Source organism: Leucoraja erinacea, chromosome 12 (genome assembly GCF_028641065.1).
Source record: "Leucoraja erinacea ecotype New England chromosome 12, Leri_hhj_1, whole genome shotgun sequence".
NCBI lineage: Eukaryota > Metazoa > Chordata > Chondrichthyes > Rajiformes > Rajidae > Leucoraja > Leucoraja erinaceus.
This window is the reverse complement of record NC_073388.1, coordinates 24,498,888-24,518,978: the sequence shown is the minus strand read 5'-3', so window position 1 is coordinate 24,518,978 and position 20,091 is coordinate 24,498,888.

Below are 20,091 nucleotides of genomic sequence, written 5' to 3'. Positions count from 1 at the left end.
CAAACTTTTGGCAAATTCACAAAAAAATTAACATGCAGGTGTAAGAAGATGTTAGGAAGATAATAGTCTGTTGGCCTTTCCTGCTGTACAAGAATACATTTGAGTGTAAGAGTAAATATGTGTTGCAACAATTACAGCATAGGTTGCAGGAAAGTGATGTTCTGAGCATAGACTCGATGAACCAAATTGCCTCTGTCATCGGAAACTGTGAAAATATTTTAGAATATAAATTGTGAGATGACTCCTGGTGTAATTGTGTACATTTTTTATTGCCTTGCCTAAAAAAAGGATACTCTTGATATAGAGGAAGCGCATTGAAAAACGCTTTAAGGAAAATCAACAACATTTTATTTTGAACATTCCAGCTGTCCTTGAGTTTCTTAAATATTAGACCATAAACTTGTGAAAACAGGATCTTTGCTGATAAACATTCAATACTTCCTTGTGAATAAGGTACTTTTTAACTTGCTCCCATTTAATCACATCCTTAAAAGAAGTGGCAGCAATGGCTTTGGATTTTAAGTTAAGTAAGATAATTATAAGCTTCAGGTAGGAATAATAGTTCCATGTCTATAACCTCCCATCGTTAAATTGCTGCGTAGTCAATGACTGAATTGTTTGAAGATACACAAAAATACTGGAGAAACTCAGCGGGTGTGGCAGCATCTATGGGGCGAAGGAAATAGGCAACGTTTCGGGCCCTTCTTCAGACCTTCTTTGGCCCGAAACGTTTGCCTATTTCCTTCGCTCCATAGATGCTGCTGCACCCGCTGAGTTTCTCCAGCATTTTTGTGTACCTTCAAACAATTCAGCCATTGACTACGCAGCATCTCTGGAGCGAAGGAATGGGTGCTGTTTCGGGTTGAAACCCTTCTTCTACTAAACGATAGATAAAAGTCACTGATACTTCACTCACCAAAACTAGCCATTTAACATGGAATGTCCTGACTGTACCATTTGTAACTAGGCAGGGGAAGACATTAAACAGATTGTCCTGTTAATTGACAAAACTGTGGAGACATTGCTATTGTATTGAGTGGCATAGAGTATTTGTTGACTTATGGACAACATTGGGACATCCAGGGATATGAACATCCAGGGATATTCAGTATTCAGGAGGGATAGAAAGGAAAAGGCATTGCTGTCCCACCTCCTCTCCCACGAGTGTTGGAGAGGAGATTAACGCAATAGAAAGGAAAGACATTAGCTTGGAGGATGTGGAATCGATATGGGTAGAGCTGCAAAACACTAAGGGCCAGAAAAAGCTAGTGGGAGTTGTGTACAGGCCACCTAACAGTAGTAGTGGAGTTGGGGATGGCATCAAACAGGAAATTAGAAATGCGTGCAACAAAGGTAAAACAGTTATAATGGGTGACTTCAATCTACATATAGATCGGGTGAATCAAGTTGGCAGGGGTGCTGAGGAAGAGAATTTCTTGGAATGTATGCGGGATAGTTTTCTAAACCAACATGTAGAGGAACCAACGAGAGAGCAGGCTATTCTAGACTGGGTATTGAGTAATTACGAAAGGTTAGTTGGCAGTCCTGTTGTGCGTGGGTCCTTGGGTAAGAGTGACCATAATATGGTTGAGTTCTTCATTAGGATGGAGAGTGGCATTGTTAATTCAGAAACAAGGGTCCTGAACTTAAAGAAAGGTGACTGAGGGTATGAGACGTGAATTGGCCAAGAGAGACTGGCAATTGATAAAGGGTTGACGGTGGATATGCAATGAAAGGCATTTAAAGACTGCATGGATGAACTACAACAATTGTTCATCTCAGTTTGGCAAAGGAATTTATCAGGGAAGGTAGTGCATTTGTGGATAACAAGGGAAATCAGGGATTATCAAAACAAAAGATGAAGCATACAAATTAGACAGAAAAAGCAGCCCACCAGGGGACTGGGAGAAATTCAGAGTCCAGCAGAGGAGGACAAAGGGCTTAATTAGGAAAGGGAAAATGGATTATGAAAGAAAACAGGCAGGGAACATAAAAACTGCAAATGTTTTTATAGATATGTGAAGAGGAAAAGATTAGTTAAAACAAATATAGGTCCCATGCAGTCAGAACCAGGCGAATTAATCATGGGGAACAAGGACATGGCAGACCAATTGAATAACTACTTTGGTTCTGTCTTCACTAAGGAAGACATCAATAATCTGCCGGAAACAGCAAGGGACCGGGGGTCAAATGAGATGGAGGAACTGAGTGAAATCCAGGTTAGCCGGGAAGTGGTGTTAGGTAAATTGTTTGGATTAAAGGCCTATAAATCCCCACGGCCAGATAAGTTGCATCCCAGAGTACTTAAGGAAGTAGCCCCAGAAATAGTGGATGCATTAGTGATAATTTTTCAAAACTCTTTAGATTCTGGAGTAGTTCCTGAGGATTGGAGGGTAGCTAATGTAACCCCACTTTTTAAAAAGAGAGGGTGAGAGAAAACAGGGAATTACAGACCAGTTAGTGTAACATCGGTAGTGGGGAAAATGCTGGAGTCAGTTATTAAAGATGGGATAGCAGCACATTTGGGAAGTGGTGAATTCATTGAACAAAGTCAGCATAGATTTATGAAAGGTAAATCATGTCTGACGAATCTTATAGAATTTTTCGAGGATGTAACTAGTAGAGTGGATAAGGGAGAACCAATGGATGTGTTATATCTGGACTTTCAGAAGGCTTTCGACAAGGTCCCACATAAGAGATTAGTATACAAACTTAAAGCACACGGTATTAGGGGTTCAGTATTGATGTGGATAGAGAACTGGCTGGCAGACAGGAAGCAAAGAGTAGGAGTAAACGGGTCCTTTTCAGAATTGCAGGCAGTGACTAGTGGGGTACCGCAAGGCTCAGTGCTGGGACCCCAGCTATTTACAATATATATTAATGATCTGGATGACGGAATTGAATGCAACATCTCCAAGTTTGCGGATAACACGAAGCTGGGGGGCAGTGTTAGCCAAAGATCCTAGAGGAGCAAGATAGACCACTCCTCCGAAATCCAATGGACTGGCGTGTAGTACGTGACGGAACATCACAGCCGCCATTTTTTAATGCGACACGCGACTTCCGGTATGCCACCCGCTGTGATCCAAAGCAAAGATTATAGAGTTCCGCTATAATCTTTGATCCAAAGCAAAGATCCTCGAGTATCTTGTAGCGGGAACAGCCCCCTCCTTTGCGTAGTTTCCCTTGCATTGTATTGCTTTAACACACACTGCACAAAATTAAATTTAACGTATACATATTTTATATATTTATATGAATGTGTGTCTGTGTGTGAGAGGCAAGTTAGAGATAATTAAGTTTATTCTCATGGATCAGAAGCAACTTTGATTTAAATAATCACTATTAATTTATTTGTCTTGTAAGATGATATACATAAACCATAAAGGCAATTATATATATAATTATATAGTAATAATATATATATGCATATATATATATTTATACACACACATATATATACATACATATATACACACATACATATATACACATACATACATACGTATACACATACATATGCACACATACAAATACACGCATACATATGGATACATTTATATGCATACATACACACATATAAACATATATATACATACATATATACACACATATACATATACATGCATATATACACATACATGCATATATACACATACATATATATTTATACATATGATTAACATGTAGAGGAACCAACGAGAGAGCAGGCTATTTTAGACTGGGTATTGAGTAATGAGGAAGGGTTAGTTAGCAATCTTGTTGTACGTGCCCCCTTGGGCAAGAGTGACCATAATATGGTTGAGTTCTTCATTAGGCAGGCAGTGACTAGTGGGGTACCGCAAGGCTCAGGGCTGGGACCCCAGCTATTTACAATATATATTAATGATCTGGATGAGGGAATTGAAGGCAATATCTCCAAGTTTGCGGATGACACTAAGCTGGGGGGCAGTGTTAGCTGTGAGGAGGATGCTAGGAGACTGCAAGGTGACTTGGATAGGCTGGGTGAGTGGGCAAATGTTTGGCAGATGCAGTATAATGTGGATAAATGTGAGGTTATCCATTTTGGTGGCAAAAACAGGAAAGCAGACTATTATCTAAATGGCGGCCGACTAGGAAAAGGGGAGATGCAGCGAGACCTGGGTGTCATGGTACACCAGTCATTGAAAGTAGGCATGCAGGTGCAGAAGGCAGTGAAGAAAGCGAATGGTATGTTAGCTTTCATAGCAAGAGGATTTGAGTATAAGAGCAGGGAGGTTCTACTGCAGTTGTACAGGGTCTTGGTGAGACCACACCTGGAGTATTGCGTACAGTTTTGGTCTCCAAATCTGAGGAAGGACATTATTGCCATAGAGGGAGTGCAGAGAAGGTTCGCCAGACTGATTTTTGGGATGTCAGGACTGTCTTATGAGATTGAGAGGGGATCTTATAGAAACTTACAAAATTCTTAAGGGGTTGGACAGGCTAGATGCAGGAAGATTGCTCCCGACGTTGGGGAAGTCCAGGACAAGGGGTCACAGCTTAAGGATAAGGGGCAAATCCTTTAAAACCGAGATGAGAAGAACCTTTTTCACACAGAGTGGTGAATCTCTGGAACTCTCTGCCGCAGAGGGTAGTCGAGGCCAGTTCATTGGCTATATTTAAGAGGGAGTTAGATGTGGCCCTTGTGGCTAAGGGGATCAGAGGGTATGGAGAGAAGGTAGGTACGGGATACTGAGTTGGATGATCAGCCATGATCATATTGAATGGCGGTGCAGGCTCGAAGGGCCGAATGGCCTACTCCTGCACCTAAATTCTATGTTTCTATTATTTTCCAACGATCAATAGATTTACGATCAGTTCCTGTGGATTGGAGGATAGCTAATGCTATCCCACTTTTCAAGAAAGGAGCGAGAGAGAAAACGGGGAATTACAGACCAGTTAGCCTGACTTTGGTGGTGTGAAAGATGCTGGAGTCAATTATTAAAGATGTAATAATGGGGCATTTGGATAGCAGTAAAAGGATTAGTCCAAGTCAACATGGATTTATGATTTTACAATGCATTTAAGCCTCTCCCATTTTTATGAGATGTATTCCTGGAATATCTAGGAAGTTTATTGTAACCTAGTGCTACTTGCCTGAACAATGGATGATATATCACTTAAATGCAATTGTTTTCAGTTGTGTGGAGAGACCTGTATATTGAAAATGCGTTTTGCCTCTAATATGTCAATTTACCTTAAATGTAGAAGAGCTTATTAAAATCTTCTTACAAAGACCATTAAGTATTTTCTTTCTATCCTCTTTTGGACCCAAGCCATAGCAGAGCTGCCAACTCTCACGAAGAGGTAAGGGAGGGAGACATGGAAGGGAGGGAGAGAGGGAAGGGAGGGAGATTGCGAAGAGAGGAGGAGAGAGAGAGAGAGAGAGAACGAGAGAAGAGAGGGGAGCGAGAGATCGAGAGGAGGGGAGAGAGAGATCGAGAGAAAGAGAGGGAGAAGGGGGGAGAGGGAGAAGGGGGAGAGGGAGAAGGGGGAGGGAGAAGGGGAAAGGAGGGGACAGGGAGAAGGGGGGAGGGAGAGTGGAACGATAACACATTATAACGCGCAGCCGTCCCATTCCGACCAAAGATTATAGAGCAGAGCTCCACTAGTATCTTTGATTGCGGCCGCCGCCACCGAACCCCCCGGCCCACCATTGCACCCAAAGATGATAGAGCAGAGTTATATAATATTTGATTGCACCCTTCTTCACGGCGGGCTTGTGATCTTTGCTTGTGATGTCTTGACAATTCGAGGAATATAATGGGTAACAGCCGCCCATTCTCGGACTTGAATCTGAGCTCGAAAAATCTCCTGGTCACTGGACCTGATGTGTTCGCGGGCCATATTGTGGAGACCAATCCCTTACAAGAACAAAACCAAAAACGTACAGAAGTGTTAAAATTGTCTTTATTATTATGGTAAGTAAAGAACTATTAAAAATAAGTCTAATAACTTTCTAATGTACCGACAAACCCAGTTTCCCAATGGCCGTTGATGGGAGAACAGAAAATAACATTTTCACGACAGAATATCGACTGAAAATAATAAAAATATTTTCTCACCTTTCTTTTTTATTGGGGAACCTAAAGAATGGCAGGTCGGGTCGTTTAGATTTACGATTAGAATACTTGATAGCAGAGCAGTGAGATGAAATTTAGATAAGGACGCCATGACAGTGTGGGGGAAGCCCAATAAATGCCTCAAAAAATGGCGTCGACGATCACACACGTCATACTACGCGTTTTTCGAGGAGTGGTCTATCTTGCTCCTCTATAATCGTTGGTGTTAGCTGTGAGGAGGATGCTAGGAGGCTGCAAGGTGACTTGGATAAGCTGGGTGAGTGGGCAAATGCATGGCAGATGCAGTACAATGTGGATAAATGTGAGGTTATCCACTTTGGTGGCAAAAACAGGAAAGTAGACTATTATCAGAATGGTGGCTGATTAGGAAAAGGGGAGATGCAACGAGACCTGGGTGTCATGGTACGCCAGTCATTGAAAGTAGGCATGCAGGTGCAGCAGGAAGTGAAGAAAACGAATGGTATGTTGGCATTCATAGCAAAAGGATTTGAGTATAAGAGCAGTGAGGTTCTACTGCAGTTGTGCGGGATCTTGGTGAGACCACACCTGGAGTATTGTGTACTGTTTTGGTCTCCTAATCTCAGGAAATACATTCTTGCCATAGAGGGAGTACAGAGAAGGTTCACCAGACTGATTCCTGGGATGTCAGGACTTTCATATGAGGAAAGACTGGATAGACTTGGCTTGTTCTCGCTAGAATTTAGATGATTGAGGGGGGATCTTATAGAAACTTACAAAATTCTTAAGAGGTTGGACAGGCTAGATGCAGGAAGATTATTCCTGATGTTGGGGAAGTCCAGAACAAGGGGTCACAGTTTAAGGATATGAGGGAAGTCTTTTAGGACCGAGATGAGAAAATCATTTTGCTCATGGTTCCAGGGCTCCTCTGACTTGAATGGGAATAAAGCAGTCACTTCATATTTTATACTTCATGAATAGGGTGGGAAGGGTGTTGGCCAACCCAGACTTCAAGGAAGTAGTTGCTCTTTTTAACCTCCCTTGAATGCATTGTGTCTTCCGATTTGTTTGTCTTTGTAATCTGTGTGTTTCGCTCAGTCTAATCAGGAAATAATTTAGCATATTAGATTAAACAGTGGCTGTCACATTGCCGTATCTTTCTGTTCCAAACTACAATTAGTCTAATAACGACATGACACACAGCTAATTTGGATTAGCACCATTCCACATTTCCCTCTATCCCCCTGCCTCGCCTCCCCCCATCCCACCTCCCCACAATGAAAATCCTGATGTTTTTTAAAAAAATGAAAGCTCTCCCTATCCCACCCTCATTTTTTTTTAAATTAAATTCTCAATGAAAGTCGCATTTTTTATTTTAAATAACCTAAACACAATGTTAGCTGTTAATGAAAATGGAAGCATTTGATTAAAACTGTGTTTTTTTTTTTTAAATCACGATTTAAAAAAATGTAAATAAGATTCGGGATCTCATTGTCACGTCATTGTGACGTCGAACGCCATTGATGGGCAGGGCAAGTGGAAAAGTGGTTTGAAAAGTATTTTTTGTAAAGTTTAAAATGTCTTTTTTTTTTTTTTTTTTTTTATTTTATTTTTATTAGAAGTACGGTAAATTACAATACTACACAACACATATATCTTAATACATTTTTTGTACCGCTTCATTTTTTTTGAGCTTTAAGAAAAAGGTAGCAGTAAGGAAAGTAAAGAAAGTGCGCGAGAGTCGTGAAGTGCAAGAGTGTTGGGAAAAGAAAACCCCTTAGAAAAGAAGTTAGAGAAGGAAGTAAAGTGAGAAAATAGATCCTAGAAAAGAAAGAAAGAGAAAATAGGAACAATCGCTCTATTATAACGTTAAACTCCGCAGAAAGGGGACTACCAACCAAGTCTGTTTTTGTTGTTTTACCTCCCGTTACCAGGTCCTGATACCACTTATTTATTTATTTGTTTATTTAAATTACTATTGCACCTCATACTTGTAATAGGTCCAGACACATAGACCACGTCTTTTGGAATTGGTCTGCTTTACCTGCTAGGTGGAATCTCATCTCTTCCAGAAGTTCTCAATGAAAGTTGCATTTTTTATTTTAAATAACCTAAAAACACAATGTTAGCTGTTAATGAAAACGGAAGCATTTGATTAAAACTGTGTTTTTTTTTTAAATCACGATTTTAAAAAATGTAAATAAGATTCGGGATCTCATTGTCACGTCATTGTGATGTTGAACGCCACTGATGGGCAGGGCAAGTGGAAAAGTGGTTTGAAAAGTATTTTTTGTAAAGTTTAAAATGTCAATGTTGTAAAATATAAAATCAATCCGAACAAAACATGTTTCTTTTACATGTCAGGACAATGGTGAGTACGGTGGGCCAAAAAATTGTAGCACTATCGTGTACCCTTTTCGCGGGATTTTGGCATATCGCGCACACGCACACACATACAAACAAACAAACAAGATGAGAGTTTAGTAATATAATAACTAGACTATGTGGGACCCATTGGGCATCAGTCACACGCAACGCAACCAGTTCCTCTAAGCAATATTCCACCACTCACCAATAGCCCCTAGCTGCGCATGCATGTCTTTTAGAATTTGGTGCACCGGAAGGGGCGTCATTGTCCCAGCCTGGGCATCGCTGTCCCGGGTGACTGACAGGAGAGGAGACCAATCTGCGTGGCGGTGACTGGCGGGAGAGGAGACAAATCTGCGCATGTGCGGTTTTTAAGATTTTTAAACCTTAATAACTTTTAACCTATACCATAGATCAGAACAAAACTTGTTGCACTTGAGCACAGGAGAATGATGAGTAAGGTGGCAAAAAAGGTTTTATGCTATCATGTATCGTTTTTGCGCAAATAGAAACATGACGCAAACCGGGGGAGCACATGATCAGAGTTTTAGTTATGTACTAGACTAAGTGGGACCCGTTGGATCTCAGTCACATGGGAGGCCTGGTGCCCCAACGCAACCCATTCCCCAACTCAATATTCCACCACTTACCCGTTCCCCCAAAGCAACCGTTCCCCAAATGCAATATTCCACCACTCACCCATAGCCCCTAACTGCGCAGGCGCAGCACATTTCCCCTCATCCCTGAGCACTCCCTCCCCCTCCTCTTCATGTGTGGGAGGAAGTGGGGTGTGGGGTGGGAGGGGAGGAGGGGTGTATGTGGACGGGAAGGTGTAGGAGGGGGGGGGGGGAAGAGGGTGGTATGGTGGGGGAGGGGCTGGGGGAGGGAGGGGGGTTGGCGGGGGGTGTGTGGGGTGGGGGTGGAGGTGTGTATCCGGGCGGGAGGATTGTGGGAGTAGGGGAGGAGGGATGTGGGAGGGGTGTGTGTGTGTGTGTGTGTGTGTGTGTGTGTGTGTGTGTGTGTGTGTGTGTGTGTGTGTGTGTGTGTGTGTGTGTGTGTGTGTGTGTGTGTGTGTGTGTGTGTGTGTGTTGGCAGGGGGGAGTTTGTGTGGTTGGAGGGGTGCGCAGGCGGAGGCGGGGTGTGTGGGGGGGGGAGGGGTTGTGGGGGGGGTTGGGAGGGTGGTTGTGGGGGTGGCGGGGTGTGTGAGGGGGGTGTGGGCCGGTGTGGGGGTTGGGTGGGCGGGGGTGGTGTGTGGAGGGGGTTGGTGGGTGTGTGGAGGGTGGGTATGTGGGGGGGGAGGGGGAGTTGTGGGGGGAGATGGTTGTGTGGGCGGGTGGGTGTGTGTGGGCGGGGGGTGTGTGGGCTGGTGGGGGGGGGGGGATGTGTGGGGGGGGGGGGAGTTGTGGGGGGGAGAGATGGTTGTGTGAGCAGGGGGAGGTGAGCTCGGAGAAAAGACGGGGAAGAGCCATGGGGGAGAGGGGCGAAGAGCAAGCGAGGGGGACCATAATGGTAGTGGCTGGAATTGGCGTTGCGATTGGGACTCACAGCGGACGCTGTTTGTTCTCCTCCGCCGGGATCAGAGTCTCCCCTTTCCGTTTGGTGACATCGGCGACATCTCTGGGCTGGGCTGGGTCTCCGACTCTGGGCTGGGCTGTGTCATGTCTCCAACGCTTGGCTGTTGCTTGGGGCTGGGCTGCTGCTTGAGGCTGGGCTGTTGCTTGGGGCTGGGCTGCTGCTTGGGGCTGGGCTGCGGCTGCTTGGGGGCTGGGCTGGGCTGTTTCTTAAAGAAGGCACTGATGTAAATGCAAAGATCTTTCAGCACTATTTCAATATTTTTCCACACTATAACTAGCAATGTTACAACATTTTTTGTATGCATATGTAAAATTAAATATACAAGATCTAAGGCAACAGGTACCTGAAAATCTCGGACAAGGTCTATGGCTGAGGAAAAACAAGATTTGATACATAACTAACTATAATCTGAAGAGAAGCAAGCTTAATGCCGTGGCCCAAAACCTGCTGCTAATGATTGGCGATCCAATAATCCTTCTCTTATTTTGAGTGGCTCCAGAACACAAACTTCCTCAGCAAATCGAGAATGTCAGATATACAGGAGGGGGGAAAGGTAGGAACCTGAGGGGCAACTTTTTTTTACACAACGTGTTGTAGGTGTTTGGAACGAGCTGCCGGAGTAAGTAGTTGAGGCAGATACTATCACAACGTTTAAGAAACATTTAGACAGGTACATGGACAGGATAGGTTTAGATATTATGGGGATATGGGCCAAATGCAGGCAGGTGGGATTAGCAGAGATGGAGCATGTAGGTCCGCCTGGGCAAGTTGGGCCGAAGGGCCTGTTTCCAAGCTGTGTGACTATGACTATTATGAGTTATGACCCTGGGTTACGAGCACCCAATGTATGAACAAGCTCTAATAAATATTAAACTCAAACAGGCTTGAAAGAATATTGTTTACCTGTAATACTGATGTAATCAGGCACCATTGTCTCTTAAGAATGCAGCTTAGGTACTCCAGCATTTTGTGTCTACCTTCAATTTAAACCAGCATCTGCAGTTCTTTCCTACACATTTTGGCCACTGTTTTGCTTTGGAAATTGACAATAAATTGTTTCTTTTGATTGTTGAGTAATTATATTCTACTAAACAATAGATAAAAGTCAATGATACTTCACTCATCAAAACTAGCCATTGAACGTGGAATGTCCTGACTGTACAATTTGTAACTTGGCAGGGGAAGACATTAAACATATTTTCCTGTTAATTGGCCCTCACCAACACCATTCATGACAATATTGCTATTGTATTGAGTGGCATAGCGTATTTGTTGACTTATGGACAACATTGCCTTATTGATATCCGTAAAACTGGAGCTCATTAGTAATTCGGAGATAGCTTGTACTGCAATTCTGGCCCTCTTTGCGGTTATGAAAGTCACTTTGCTGTGTGTGGAAGTGCCCCATTTTTTTTTGTAGAAGAGTTGGGCCAATGATTCCAGCAAGCAGTCAACACTATTGATACTACTCTGTGGGTGGATATATCAGTAGAGGCCCATTATGGCAAGTGATGGTGTAAAGTTCCAGTAGTCAGGCTCTCCTTGTTACAATGAGGAGGGTGTGTTGTATTGAATCAAGAGATCAATGGGAAGCAATGGACAACTGATGCTTACAGGGAAAGATGCCACTGCAGAAACATCATCTGCACTTCATGCTGCTTCGGAAAAGCAGCCAACAGAATCAAGGACTCAAGGAATCAGAATCCCACCACAATCATTTCTTTACCCCACTCCCATCAGGCAGAAGATATTGAAGTTTGGAAGCATGCAGCAGTAGAATCAGAAACAGTTTATTTCCCTCTGTTATCAGGCTTCTGCACGGTTCTTCCATACGCTACCTCTACCGTATTGTGGAAATTGGATTTTGTTTATGGAACTGATGTGCTACAATGCTGAGAACAATATTCTGCACTCTGTACTTTCTCCTTTGCTCTACCTATTGTATTTGATATAAAATGTTCACTGTGCCTCAGTACATGTGACAATAAGATTTAAGGGATCCGAACCATGATCATGTATTTCCATATCTCTTTCCCTAAAAGTTGATGGCATTAGTACACATGAACAAGTCAATGGTTTTACCTGAGTGGGCAAGAACGGTAAATACATTTTCGAAAGTCATGCAGCACGTGAGGTTAATAGGCAACGTCTAAGACGGGCCCTGTGAACGTAAAGTAAATGTGGGAGACAGAAGCCCATTGGTTTGGGCAAAGGATAGGAGTCAGAGTCCACGTGGGTTCGAAGGCAAGTTGGAAGCTTCTTAAAGGATGCATGGAAGACACGTCCCCATGTGTGCACGGACAATGTGGAGACAGAGGTCCTTTGGGTGAAAAGACAATGCAGGAGACAGAGGGGCGTAGGGTTAGGGCCCCCATGGGACAGAGACAAAATGTGACTTGCAGATGCTAAGATTTCCAGTGTCAGGCTGCACTAACTGTTTAGTTGAGATGAGTTGAGTTTAGTTTATTGTCACGTGTACTGAGATAGAGTGAAAAGCTTTTGTTGTGTGCTAATCAGTCAGTGGAAAGACTATACTATTATCTGTGATAATAATCAAACCATCCACAGATACATCATAAGGGAATGACATTTAGTGCAAGATAAAGTCCAGAAAAAAATAGATAGTCTGAGGGTCTCCAATGAGATAGCTGGTAACTCAGGATCGCAATGGCGGAGCCGCCGAGTGCTGAGCTCTGGCTATACCACATCCTGCGCTAAGCCGCAAGCACGGCCGCGCACCTTCTGTGCCTGGGCTTCGCTGTTGGGATTGGGGTTGTCAATAGGCCGGAGATGAGTGAATGTGATATTTGAGTCACCGCCTTCAGGACAGAGCCAAGGCAATGGTCCATAGGTGCGCCATGTTCGTGAGCGCACATAACTAGGGGCCAGTGCTCCAGGTGGCGTCCTAGAAGGGGCGGGATCTATGTGAACACGTGATTTGATGCCTGCCATTCGGGGCGGGTTGGGGGCGAGATCCATGTGTACACGTGATAGATGTGGCCCACCATCTGCTCACAGACATGCGTCCTGGCCCCTATGCAGAACAAAGTTGCTGACCCCTGTCCTAAAGGGTTTGTCCCAAGCGATTTTTTTTTGGCGACTGCCGGCATCATTGACTGATGTATCAGGTCACCGAAAAATACGCAGCGTGATGCGGCGTGATGGCATATGATGCAGCGGTGACACGGCATAATGACGTATTACGTGGCGGCGTTTTTTCAAGTGTTGTGACATTTTTTTTGTCGCTGCTGGATTTTGAAATGTTCAAAATATTTTGTCGACACTGATATGATGCCGGCAAAATCGCCAAGTGGGACAGGCCCTTCAGCCTTCTAAGGAAGTAGAGCCGTTACTGTGCTCTCTTGGCCATTGCTTCGATATGGATGGTCCAGGACAAGTTGCTAGGCACTGATCCAAGGTTCTGTGGGAGAGGTCTTACAGCTCTGGGTTAGATCACAGGCTTCAGTCACTGTGAGTGACAATAGACAATAGACAATAGGTGCAGGAGTAGGCCATTCAGCCCTTCGAGCCAGCATCACCATTCAATGTGATCATGGCTGATCTTCCCCAATCAATACCCCGTTCCTGCTTTCTCCCCATATCCCAACTCCGCTGTCTTTAAGAACCCTTTCTAGCTCTCTCTTGAAAGTATCCAGAGAACCGGCCTCCACCATCCTTTGAGGCAGAGAATTCCACACTCAAAATTCTCTGTGTGAAAAAGTGTTTCCTCGTCTCCGTTCTAAATGGCTTACCCCTTATTCTTAAACTGTGGCCCCTGGTTCCTACCTCTAGCGTGTCCAAACCCTTAACAATCTTATATGTTTCAATAAGATCCCCTCTCAACCTTCGAAACTCCAGAGTATACAAGCCCAGCCACTCCATTCTCTCCGCATATGACAGTCCCGCCATCCTGGGAATTAACCTTGTAAACCTACGTTGCACTCCCTCAATAGCAAGGATGTCCTTCCTCAAATTAAGGGACCAAAACTGCACACAATACTCCAGGTGTCGTCTCACTAGGGCTCTGTACAACTGCAGAAGGACCTCTTTGCTCCTATACTTGTCTCCTCTTGTTATAAAGGCCAACATGCCATTCGCTTTCTTCACTGCCTGCTGTACCTGCATGCTTACTTTCATAGACTGATGAACAAGGACCCCCAGATCCCGTTGTACTTCCCCTTTTCCTAACTTAACGCCATTTAGATAGTAATCTGCCTTCCTGTTTTTGCTGCTAAAGTGGATAACCTCACATTTATCCGCATTAAACTTCATCTGCCATGCATCTGCCCACTCCCCCAACCTGTCCAATTCACCCTGCATTCTCATAGTATCCTCCTCACAGTTCACACTGCCACCCAGCTTTGTGTCAGTCTGATTGGCCTACTCCCCCTACTGGGGGGTAGGCCAATCAGAGGTTAGGCACAATCAGAGAAAGGGAGAATGGTGGTGAAGAGGGACATAGGGGGGAGAGAGAGAGAGAGAGAGAGAGAAAGAGCAAGCAGCTGACAGCTGGGGAGTGGGGACATGCCTGAGAGCTAAAGGGAGGGGATCCAAAGGAGAGCAGTGGAACTGAGTAGTTAGTTGACGGACGTGTGCTCGGGGAGAGGGAAATGAAGCAGGGAATAGATCAGAACGGTGGATGTGACGTATGCGAGGAAGAGGATTTGTGCAAAATCAAGTGTGTGTTTGTTTCCATATGTGTACGTGTGATCAAAGTACATCCATGTCTGACTAGATTGAGTTTGTCCATGTACATGAGCAATACTTCATGTAGCACATCTGCTCTCCACTCATCTTCGATCTCCTTATCATTTGTCCTGCAACTCATTTCGTCAAGACGATATTGCAGTTGATGTGCCAACCTATAGTCCCCTCCTGTTAAAATAATTCATGAACAAACACCTTCGATTCCAAGGAACAGAAGTGAAAGTAATGGAGATAGATTGCATTCTTAGGGGATTAGAAGGATCGCCAAAGAAGATGGGGAACAAACGCCCTTTCAGTTATTTCATGCATGTGCAAATGATCCCATAGAATTGTTTGGAGGCACAAGTAACTGCAGATGCTGGAACCTGGAGCAAAAATAAAACTACCAGACAAATTCAGTGGGTCAGGCAGTATCTGTGAAGGCAAAAACATGGTTGCCATTTCTAGTCAAGATCCTGCATTAGGACAAATCATTATTTGTTCAATAGTATGGACCAATCTATTGTAAATAAAAAAAATAGCAGAGACTAGAAATGTTGTCACAAATGATGGAAACGACTGTATTGTATTGTATTCAAATTTATTGTTATTGTCTCAATTAGAGACAACGAAATGAATTTCCCTTTACAGTCAGTATCATAAAAATAAAAAAATACTAAATATTAAAACATATTAAAAAAATAAAGTAGAATTTAAAAAAAAGCACAAACACAGAAAGTCCACGACACAACACAACACAACACAGTGGCACCAAGGTGAGGAAGGCACCATTGGCCAAGCAACATCTGCAAAAAGAAAAAAAAACGGTGTTAATGTTTCAGATTGAAGACGTGAACAGAACCCTGGTAATTGTTTATCTCTCAATCAACATTACAAAATTGATTCGTACAAAACATGGACATTACCACATCGATGTTTATGAAACCTTATAACATACAAGCGAGTAGCTGCATTCCTACAATTGTGGCCACACCTCGAACTGACTAAATTAGCTGCAATGCATTTTGAGAGTTGCATGGAAAGACATGAAAAGACACACTGACTGCCTAGGGGAAGAAATAAACTGCTGGAGGATTTCAACGGGTTAGGCAGCATCTGTGGAGGGAAATAAACTGATGGCATTTTGGTGTTGGACCAACTTCAGACTCCAGTATATAAATGGCATGCTTTTTATCATTTTAAATGCTTCCAAGTACACAATAGCTGCAGGCTAATCATGCCAAACACAAGTATAACAGGTTATGCAAAAAGCAAAAGCAAACAGAGTTCAGAACATAGTGCTACTGATACAGTGAAGGTGCTGATAAACATGAAGGGCCGCAATGAGATAGATTAGGTGATCAAGATTTCATCCTTCGATAATGAGAGTCTAGGAACTGTGGGGAAGAGGCTGTCCCTGAATCTGGCGGTGTAGGTGCTATCTAGCTTTTGTATCTTCTAACCAACAGGCGAGGGAGGGAGCAAAGGTAATGCCAGGGCTGTAAATGGTCCATGATTATGTTGGCTGTGTGACAGTATCGGCTTCCTCAGATGGCTGACAGGCTGGGAGCGGCCGATGCACAGCATCATTGAATACACCTGGATCCTAACAACTGACATCAGATTGGTCCATCTGAACCTCGTCAGCCTACTCCTTATATCAGCCAGCGGGAAGAAGGGGACGGCTGAGAGAAAAAGCAGGAGAGAAAGTGGAAGAAGGAGATTTAGGTAATTGGGTCCATCAAGTCAACTCTGCCATTCAATCATGGCTGATCTATCTTTCCCTTTTAACCCCATTCTGCTGCCTTCTCCCCATGACACCCTGTTAATCACCTCTCCAACGTTCGAGAAATACTGAGCCATTGGGACAAATGTGAGGTCACCTGTGCCACTATGTGGCCAAGACTGGGCTGCTGGGAAGAAGCCCTAGATAGCCAGTGCCTCTACTGAGGCTAAGACTGAGGTGCCGGGGCAAACCTGAGACGCCAATGCCTCTTCCTACCCATGGATAATGAGGAACTGTGCCCAAACATCGAGGCAAAGACAGTTACCAGGATAAGCCTGGGACCGCCAGTGCCTTATCTCAAGGCAAGCGTGAACTGCAGGGAGAAGCCTGAGATCGCCATGCCTCCTCCTCCTTCTTTGAGCCAAGGACGGAGCTGCCAGGACAAGCCTGAGATCACCAGTGCCTCTGTGCATGTGTCCTGACGACAAGGGACAAGGCCCCCAGTCAGCCCTGGACTTTCTTATCACTGTAAATAAAATATATCACGAGCGTTCACACTATTGTGAGTGTTGGTGTGGTCATTGCCAAACTGGGCGTCATCCCCAATGCCACAGCTATTTTCCAGAGGCAACATGAAATGTTGATGGGTTTAATGGGAGTGGCTGTTTGGCATGATAGACTGGGCTACAATTCAACTCTTTGCAATTTCTTGTGATCTTTGGCAGTCGCCAAACCATGTTGTGATGCATTTATCTGTTGTATCCGTTTGAAATTGTTAAGAGTCATTGGGGACGTCAAATGCACTTCTTGTTCTGAGAAGGTAGAGGCATTGGTGTACTTTCCTGGCAATGGCAACAATCTGGTTTCACCAGCACAAATTGTTGATGATATTCACACCCAGGAACTTGAACCTTTCAAGGATATCCACTTCAGCTTCATTGGCAAAGACTGGGGCATCTATTCCACCAGACTGGCTGGTCAATGACCAGCTCCTTCATTTTGCTGGCATTGAGAAGGTGGTTATTTATTGTCTAGATACCATGTTGCTAAGTTCTCTATCTTCTTCCTCGTCACTATTCATGATCTGTCCCCCAACAGTGATGTCATCTGCAGACATGTAAATAGAGTTGGAGCAGAATTTGTCTTCACATTTGTGAGTGTACAGAGCGTATAGTTAAGGGCCTGGAATGCATCTCACAGGGCAGTGGGATTGAAAATAATCATGTAGAAGATTTCAAGAAGGAACTGCAGATGCTGGAAAATTGAAGGTACACAAAATTGCTGGAGAAACTCAGCGGGTGCAGCAGCATCTATGGAGCGAAGGAAATAGGCGACGTTTCGGGCCGAAACCCTTCTTCAGACCCTCAGTCTGAAGAAGGGTTTTGGCCCGAAACGTCGCCTATTTCCTTCGCTCCATAGATGCTGCTGCACCCGCTGAGTTTCTCCAGCAATTTTGTGTACCTTCCATGTAGAAGATTTGTTGCCTCTCATTACTAATTGTGGCCTATGGGTCAGGAAGTCGAGAGTCCAGTTGCTGAAAGATGCTGAGCCCGGGGTTCAGGTGTTTGGAGATGAGTTTGGATTATGGTATTGAAGATGGAGCATTAGTCACCTCCTCCAACCTCATCTACTGTATCCGTTGTTCAAGATGTGAACTCTTATACATCGGCGAGACCAAACGTAGACTGGGCGATCGTTTCGCTGAACACCTTCGCTCAGTCCACCTGATCCAACTTGATCTCCCGATTGCTAAACACTTTAATTCTGCTTCCCATTCCCACACTGAGCTATCTGTCCTAGGTCTCCTCCATTGTCAGAGTGAGGCTAAACGGAAATTGGAGGAACAGCATCTCATATTTCACTTGGGCAGCTTACTTCCCAGTGGTATGATATTGATTTATCTAACTTCAAGTAATCCCAGCATTCCTTCTCTCTCTATCCCTCCCCCACCCAAGTCGCAACAGCTTCCTGTTTTCACCCAACAAACAGCTAACAATGGCCTGTTTCCTTTATCATTGTTACTTTTTTGCATATCTTTTTCATTATTCTCTATCTCGCTACATCATCTATATCTCTCGTTTCTCTTTCCCGTGACATTCAGTCTGAAGAAGAGTATCGACCCAAAACATCACCCATTCCTTCTCTCCAGAGATGCTGCCCGTCCCGCTGAGCACCCGTCTAGCACTCTGGTGCCAGGAGAACAGCCTCCTCTTGAACATCAAAAAAACGAAGGAGCTGATCATGGACTTTAGGAGGGCACATCATCCGAGGACGTACACTCCATTGAGTATAAATGGGGATCCTGTGGATAGGGTGAACTGTTTTAAATATCTGGGAGTCCACATCTCTGAGGATATGACATGGTCATCACACACCTCAGCACTGGTGAGTAAGGCAAGGCAGCGCCTTTACCACCTCAGGCAATTGAGGAAATTCAGAGTGTCTCCGAGGATCCTCCAGTGCTTCTACGCAGCGGCGGTGGAAAGCATCTTGTCCGGGAACATTACCATCTGGTTCGGGAATTGCTCTGCCAAGGACAAGAAGGCTCTGCAGAGAGTAGTGCGTTCGGCCGAACGCACTATGGGAACTTCACTCACCCCCCTGCAGGAACTATACAACAGGAGGTGCAACTCCAGAGCAAACAAAATCATGAGAGACCTCTTCCACCCCTGCAACGGACTGTTCCAGCCGCTACGGTCAGGCAAACGCCTCCGTTGCCATGCGGTGAGAACGGAGAGGTTGAGAAGGAGTTTCTTTCCAGAGGCAATTCGGACTGTAAACGCCTTTCTCACCAGGGACTAACTGTACAGAACGTTTTTCCTTCTATTATTTATTATGTAAAATAATATGTGTGTTATGATTGTGTTTATAATTTGTTTGGATGTTTTGTTGTTCCGCGAGCATTGCCACTTTCATTTCACTGCACATCTCGTATGTGTATGTGACAAATAAACTTGACTTGACTTGACTTGAGTTACTCCAGCTTTTGATGTCTATCTTCGTCAATAAATAACAGTCTGATGAGGGTGTCATTGTTACGCAAATGGTCCATGGATATATGTAGGGCATCTGCTGTGGACCTGTTGCAGTGGTAGGTGAATTGTAGTGGATAAAGGATGTCTGGGTGGCTGGATATGGACAGTGTGCAGCCTGTTGATGCATGTCATGATATTGAATGCCAGAGACAGTAGTCATTGAGGTATGATAGTTTGCATTTCTTTGGCACCAAAGTTATGGTGATCTTCTTGCAGTGTGAGAATCTCGGAATGGAGGAGGGAGAGGTTAACAATGTCCACAAATACACCTGCCAGCTGGTCTGCATAGGTTCTGAGGACATGGCGGTAGACTCCAGCTAGCCCAGTTGCTTTCAGTGGATTCACTCTCAGGAAGGTCTGACGATGGTGTGGGTACAGATGCTCCTGAGGCTGTTGGAGCAGGTGATGTCATTCCATCAACCCTGTTTAATGTGTGCATTGAGCTTATCGGGGAAGGATGCTTTATTGCCAGAGATACAACTCGGCTTCATCTTGTAGCCCGTTATAGGATGCAGGCCTTGCCACAATCGACGGATGTCCATGTGATTATCCTGGGATTCCAGCTTTGTCGGAAATTATCTCTTAGCATCCTTGATGGCTTTGCCAAGGTCATACATCAATTTCTTGTACAAGTCAGGAT